General features: G+C 47.0%; 1 pseudogene; it reads right to left on the bottom strand.

Moving 5' to 3' along the window:
* Nucleotides 1-5483: 5483 nt before the first annotated feature.
* On the bottom strand, nt 5484-6360 carry LOC133767845 (large ribosomal subunit protein uL22-like; annotated as a pseudogene).
* Nucleotides 6361-6872: the final 512 nt, after the last annotated feature.

The following is a 6872-nucleotide window of genomic DNA, read 5'->3' as shown; positions in this document are numbered from 1 at the left end:
CTTTATTTGACCTTTTGATGAGTAGCTAGGAACAATAATGAATCACCTCTGTGCTCCCTTTCTCCCAAATCCATAACAAGGGAATAAGAGCCTACTCTCTCCATGTTGTCTTTTAAATTTCAAGATTTTTATTTCTTTTTTTCTTTAAAAGATTTTATTTATTTATTTGAGAGGTAGAGTTACAGACAGTGAGAGGGAGAGGCAGAGAGAAAGGTCTTCCATCTGTTGGTTCACTCCCCAATTGGCCACAATGGCTGGAGTTCGCCAATCCAAAGATAGGAGCCAGGAGCTTCTTTCAGGTCTCCCATGTGAGTGCAGCGGCCCAAGCACTTGGGCCATCTTCTGCTGCCTTCCCAGGCCATAGCAGAGAGCTGGATCATAAGAGGAGCAGCCAGGACTAGAACCAACACCCATATGGGATGCTGGCACGCAGGCTGAGGATTAACATACTATGCCACAGTGCTGGCCCCCATTTTTATTTCTAATAATAATTTTGTGTGCCTCAAGTCATATTAAAACAAACAATTTGCCAACAAAATGTTAGATAAGTCTCATTCTTTCTGCTTCTTCCCCTCCAAGAATGAAAAGTTTTTTTTTTTAAATATATATCTCCCTGGAGGTGATTTTTCTTCTCAACAATTGAGCAGACAATAGTCAGCAACTTCTTTATTTATCGGACAATAGTCAGTCTAAGATGGAAACTTGAAGCTAAGAGTAGGTCTTCCACCACCCAGAAGAGAGGCTGGTCAGGGCCCTTATTTGGCATTACCCTGGCTAAGCTAGTCAAAATTAAGGTTAAACTTGGTGTTAAAATTAAATGTTGGATCACACAGCTGGGTTGCAGTTTCCAGACTTGTGGTAGGAGTATGGTACAGTAGGAACAGCCCCAGACTAGAAGATAAAATTCTTAGGTAAAAATGCTAACATGATGCATAATTACCTGTCCTCAGTGGAATTGTGTTCCCCGCAGTATCAGATTCATATGTTAAACCTCTAGTACCCTAGAATGAAATCTTGGAAAAAGAACTGGTACAGATATATTGAACTGAGATGAAGTTGTACTGGAGTAGACTGATGTTTTTATACAAAGGCAACTCTGGAGATGTACACACACACACACACACACAAAATCAGAGTTAGATTTCCATAGGCTAAGAGATATGGCGCTCCTGGGAGCCAAAAGATGCAAAGAAAGATCCTTCTCTGTAAGTTTCACAGGGAGCATGGTGTTGCTGACTCCTTGATCTGAGACTTCTATCCTCCGGAGCAGTGAGATGATTTTCATACATTTCTGGCATTTAAGTTACTCAGTTTGCAGTGTTTTGTGATGATGATTTTAGAAAAGTATTAAATTCCCCTAAAGGCTGCTGACATTTGGCTCATGCATGATATAGCATTGACCCAATAGCAGGAGGTTTGTTGCTCTATGGACAAAAATTGTGGACACTGGATCCATGACTTGTCCTTGGAAATTTGCTCCAGTCAGAGCAGCTGCCTGTCACACAGCTCTGTCATGCAAAGGCATATGTGATGTGGTGGGCGTTGGTAGGGCCCTGCTCAATTCTTCTTAACAGGCCGGGGCACTGGTTCCCCAGCTGCGTGCATGTTCTCTGCTCTACCAGAGGATTGTGCTGGCTAAATAGGGCTCCTTTACCAGGCAATCTACATCTTCCCCTTCTCTTTTAGTCTCCAGCCAGAAGAGGGTTGACCCCTTATTTGTGCTCCAGAGCTCCCTATGAGGTCAGCCTGAAGCTAGACCCAGCTGAGAGCCCATCTTTGCTCAGCTTCCTCCCCAGCCCTCTCTTGCTTCCTTGTGTCCCTTTCTGAGAGCTTACCTTCAACAAACCCATCTCAAGCTCTGCTACAGGGGTACTTGACTTTAGATCTTAGATCTTATGGTCCTCTTCCCTTGGTAAATTGGAAAGAGTGTGCCACCCAATTTAACAGAGAAGTCGGCAAAGAGGAAGGGTGAAGTGGTTCAGGGTAGGGCCGTGGTTAAACGAGGCCAGGTGCTCAGGTGTGCAAACATGAGTCTTTGAGGTGTTAGAGTTCACTCAGGCACTAACTCCGTTTCATCTGCTGCCTTATGGTGTCACCAGCCAACAATCACATCTTTCTCTGTGGTCATTATGGGTGTACTGACCTTGTTTCCATCATCATCTTCTCATTGATTCCATACTGCACCTTCCAAACTGGGACCAGGTGGTGAGAAAGCTTGTGAAAGACACCCTTTCCCAATCAGGTGAGTGATGGGAGCCTGTCTGGCCAAGGTTTGCTCCTTCAGAGGTGGCCTTGTCTGCCCTGTGTTTTTGGCATTGGCACTTGCCAGCAAGACCCACTCAGCCTGACAAAGGAGCCTTGCTGACCACCTTACCTCAGGTGAACCTGCAGAAGAGAAAGCAGAGGAGGTAGGGCTGGTGACTCAGACACACTGGGTGCGTATGTGAAAAGAGAAGTAGAACATTCGGGATTTCATAAAGACGGTATGATGTCCTGAACATAAAGAACAAGATCCGAGAAAAAACATCTGTACAAGAAAAAATCTTGGATATAGGTTTCCTGGGCACACTTTTGTTTCTTGATATTTTTAAAAATTTTTTTATTATTATTATTATTTTTTATTTTTTGACAGGCAGAGTGGACAGTCAGAGAGAGACAGAGAGAAAGGTCTTCCTTTGCCGTTGGTTCACCCTCCAGTGGCCGCCGCGGTAGGCGCGCTGCAGCCGGCGCACCGCGCTGTTCCGATGGCAGGAGCCAGGTGCTTCTCCTGGTCTCCCATGGGGTGCAGGGCCCAAGGACTTGGGCCATCCTCCACTGCACTCCCTGGCCACAGCAGAGAGCTGGCCTGGAAGAGGGGCAACCGGGACAGGATCGGTGCCCCGACCGAGACTAGAACCCGGTGTGCCGGCGCCGCAAGGCGGAGGATTAGCCTATTGAGCCGCAGTGCCGGCCTGTTTCTTGATATTTTTATTGGCTAGAAATACACTTACATTTCAGCCAGTACATAGGCAACTCTATGTATGTATAACAAAGGTATCAAAAAGTAATACTTTATTGAGGGGCAGAGAGACAGAAAGAGAAATCTCCTAGCCACTGGTTTACTTCCAAATGCTTGAAACGGCCAGGGTTGGGCCAAGGCCAAGTCAGGATCCAAGCATGCAACCCAGGTCTCACACAAGTGTGGCAGGAGCCCAGTCACTTGAGCCGTCGCTGCTCCTCCCATCCGGAAGCTGTCCTCTGGAGCCAGAGTCAGGATTTGAATTCAGGCACCACAGTGAGGGCCATGGGCATCATAACCTGCGTCTGACCCACCAGACACGACGCCCTCCCCTGAAACATCACCTTACTATGCACAATGTACTCGGATAACTTCCATTCTTTCATTTTTAAAAAGGTGCCAGCCGCCACCCGAGCTGAGTTCATTGCTCACAAACTGGGTCACAATTTGTAAAGTGTTTCCTTAAAGTGCCCATGGCCCAAGATCTGGTGGCTGAGGAGACATAGGGTTTGCGAGGAAAGTTAACGCAAGTCACGCCAAGACTCAGAACAACAGCTTGGGACGGGGCTGTGCGTCTTCAGACCCTCAGCCTGTTGGATTTGTGCTCTACACTCTACACGTGGAATTTCCTTAGTGAACCTAGGAGTACATCCGGGCTCAGGCAGGTCTCAACCTTGCGGGGGAGTGAGTGTGCGCGTGCGCATGCGCGTGCGCATGCGTCCTGTTCCCAGGCCCCCCCCCCCCCAGTGCTGGAGCGGAAGCTGGGCTGTTGTCAGTGCTGGCCTCACGAAGCTCAGCGCCGCCGGTGGATTCTGGCTGCAAGCAGTGGACGTGGCCTAGCAGTGGCTGGTTTGACCGCCCAGAAACCGAGCCTTCACTCCACGAGCACTTAGAGGGGCCGCTGCTTCCTTACTCAGAAACGGGAGCTTGCCTGGGCTGAGCTGCTGCAGATAATTAGTCCCTTCTCCAAACTTTGGCCTCGGGGAACTCATGACGTGAGTATGGGCTGAGAAGGCTGTGGGGTGTAGCAGAGATTGAGCGCTCAGCAGGGGCAGGGCAGTCGAGGTGAATAGATATGACGGCTCCCGTTGAGAGCAGGTGGAACTGAGGCTTATCCAAGGGGCCTCTCAGTGGTCAGGGGTCCAGCCATGATGTGAACATGAGGGCGACTGTAGGCAGCCAGAGCTTCGCTGGTCTCACGGGGGCATACGCCTTGTCCTTAGGTAGATTCCGGAAACTCAGTTTGTCTTAATGGCTCAGCCAGGGTAGCTGCAGCACCCCAGGCTATCGCTCCTCATCTCTGCATTTTCTGCTGTGGCAGTGTGACAAACTGGGAAGAAAATCAGGGTGGCCAGCTAATCAGGTTTCTGCAGTGCTGATGGGGACTGTGGATAACATTTCAGAGATAAAGATGGGAAACCCAGAGGCAGATTCCTGATATGGGGGGGGGGGTAGCCCATTTGTTATTGTGGCTCTAAGGCCACTGGCAATGCAAAGCCAAGTTCACCTGTTAATGGTTTCTACCCTGAGTTCCTGTGGGCCCTGGGAAGCTGAGATGGTGGGAGAAGGACAAGCCTGGGCCCTCCAAGGCCCCTTTGTATCCCCTGCTGCAGCTTGCATGGAGCCGGGGGAAGACCTTGTCTTTTTCCCTCCTGCTGCTATTTGTGACAAAATCTTTTGTCAGAAGGGTGCAGGGGCTGGATGTTTTCTTACTTTTAAAAACTATTTTGCAGGGGCTTGCATTGTGGCACAGTGGGTAAGCTGCAACTTTTGATGCTGGCATTCCATCTTGGAGCACCAGTTGTAGTCCTGTCTGCGTTAAATGGGAATGGGCGTTCTTTGTGGGTTGTGAACTTAAAAGTGTTGGCATGGCACACTTTCTTTTTAGTGTTTCCATTTCACATGTGACTTGCCTGTTCACCATTAGATGGGCCTGATGATTGAACAATCATTTATATTTAATTTTTATGTAAGTAATATGAGAACACAGCTCAAAATTCTGAATTCAAATTATTCACTCTTACTATGTTCACAGTCACTCAGTTCTCCTCCTCCCTTCTTCCTTCTTCTTTGAAGGTTTATTTATGTATTTGAAAGGTAGAGCTACAGAGAGAGAGAGAGAGAGAGAGAGATTTATCAATCGATTTTCCATCATCTGGATCACCTCCCAAATGATCATAATGACCAAAGCTGTGAGAGACCAAATCTAGGAGCCAGGAACTCCATCCAGGTCACCCACATGGGTGGCAAGAGCCCAAGTATTTGGGCCATTGCTTTCCCTGGCACATTAACAAGGACTGGAAATGGAGCAGCCGGGACTCAATCGAGCTGGCATCCATACGGGATGGTGTTGCTGTAGGCCAGGGCTTTAACCCGCTGTGTCACAGTGTCAGCCTTGGCAGCAGCTTATCTTACTGTTCTTCGATGCTGGCCTCTCAGTTCCTCTTCTTTTTTTCTTTTAATTTGCATTTATTTTATACTGAATTTATTCTTGAGCCATAAGTTTTTATTTCTTTAGTTTCTTCTGGTTGATCTTTTTCTTCTGGTTTAGGAATAATTTGTTCCTTTTCATTGAGGCTCATCTTGATGTGGCACAGGGAGCTCATGTGTGGTTTAGTCCAACCATGGGTTCTGTAGGGACGGCAGCACGTCTTGGGGGCTTTGTACACTTGGATGTGCTCAATGACCAGAGAATCTACATCCAAACCCTTCAGCTCAAAATTCCTTTCTGAATTTTTAAGCATGTGCAACAGAAACTCAGCACTCTTTTTGGGCCACCAACCCTGTGTCCAACCCCACTGCTTGGCTTAGGCACACCTACCAGCTCCACCATTATAGTGACAGAATGGCACCTATTGCTTCTTTAATGTGACATCTTTCAGGTACTTACTTGGTGGCTTTTCGGATATGCATACCATTGATGACCTGGACGGTTTCTTAGGTGTTCTTAAAGTGAACATGAAGATTTTTTTTTTTTAAAGATTTACTTATTTATTTGAAAGAGTTACACAGAGAGAGAAGGAGAAGTAGAGAGAGAGAGAGAGGTCTTTTATCCACTGGTTCACTCCCTAATTGGCCACTATGGCTGGAGCTGCGCCAATCTGAAGCCAGGAGCCAGGAGCTTCCTCTGGGTCTTCCCATGTGGGTGCAGGGGCTAAGGACTTGGGCCATCTTCTACTGCTTTCCTAGGCCATATCAGAGAGTGGGATCGGAAGTGGAGCAGCTGGGTCTTGAACCGGTGCCCATATGGGGTGCTGGCACTGTAGGCGGGAGCCTTAACTTGCTACGCCACAGTGCTGGCCCCAAACATGAAGATTTGAACCTCTTGATTTGCATGATTTTGGGTTTTTTTTTGGGTCAAGTGAGTAACCATTTTTTTTTAACTTTTATTTAATGCATATAAATTTCCAAAGTACAGCTTATGGATTACAGTGGCTTCCCCCCCAACCCCCATAACTTCCCTCCCACCCACAACCCTGCCCTCTCCTGCTCCCTCTCTCCTTCCATTCACATCAAGATTCATTTTCAATTCTCTTTATATACAGAAGATCAATTTAGTATATATTAAGTAAAGATTTCAACAGTTTGCACCCACATAGAAACACAAAGTGAAAAATACTGTTTGAGTACTAGTTATAGCATTAAATCACAATGTACAGCACATTAAGGATAGAGATCCTACATGAGGAGTAAGTGCACAGTGATTCCTGTTGTTGACCCAACAAATTGACACTCTTGTTTATGGCATCAGTAATCACCCTAGGCTCTTGTCATGAGTTGCCAAAGCTATGGAAGCCTTTTGAGTTCACCGACTCTTATCATATTTAGACAAGGTCATAGTCAAAGTGGAAGTTCTCTCCTCCCTTAGAGAAAG

This window comes from Lepus europaeus, chromosome 10, assembly GCF_033115175.1.
Source record: "Lepus europaeus isolate LE1 chromosome 10, mLepTim1.pri, whole genome shotgun sequence".
NCBI lineage: Eukaryota > Metazoa > Chordata > Mammalia > Lagomorpha > Leporidae > Lepus > Lepus europaeus.
Note: the sequence above shows the minus strand (reverse complement) of the source record. Positions and strands in the feature narration are given on the sequence as shown.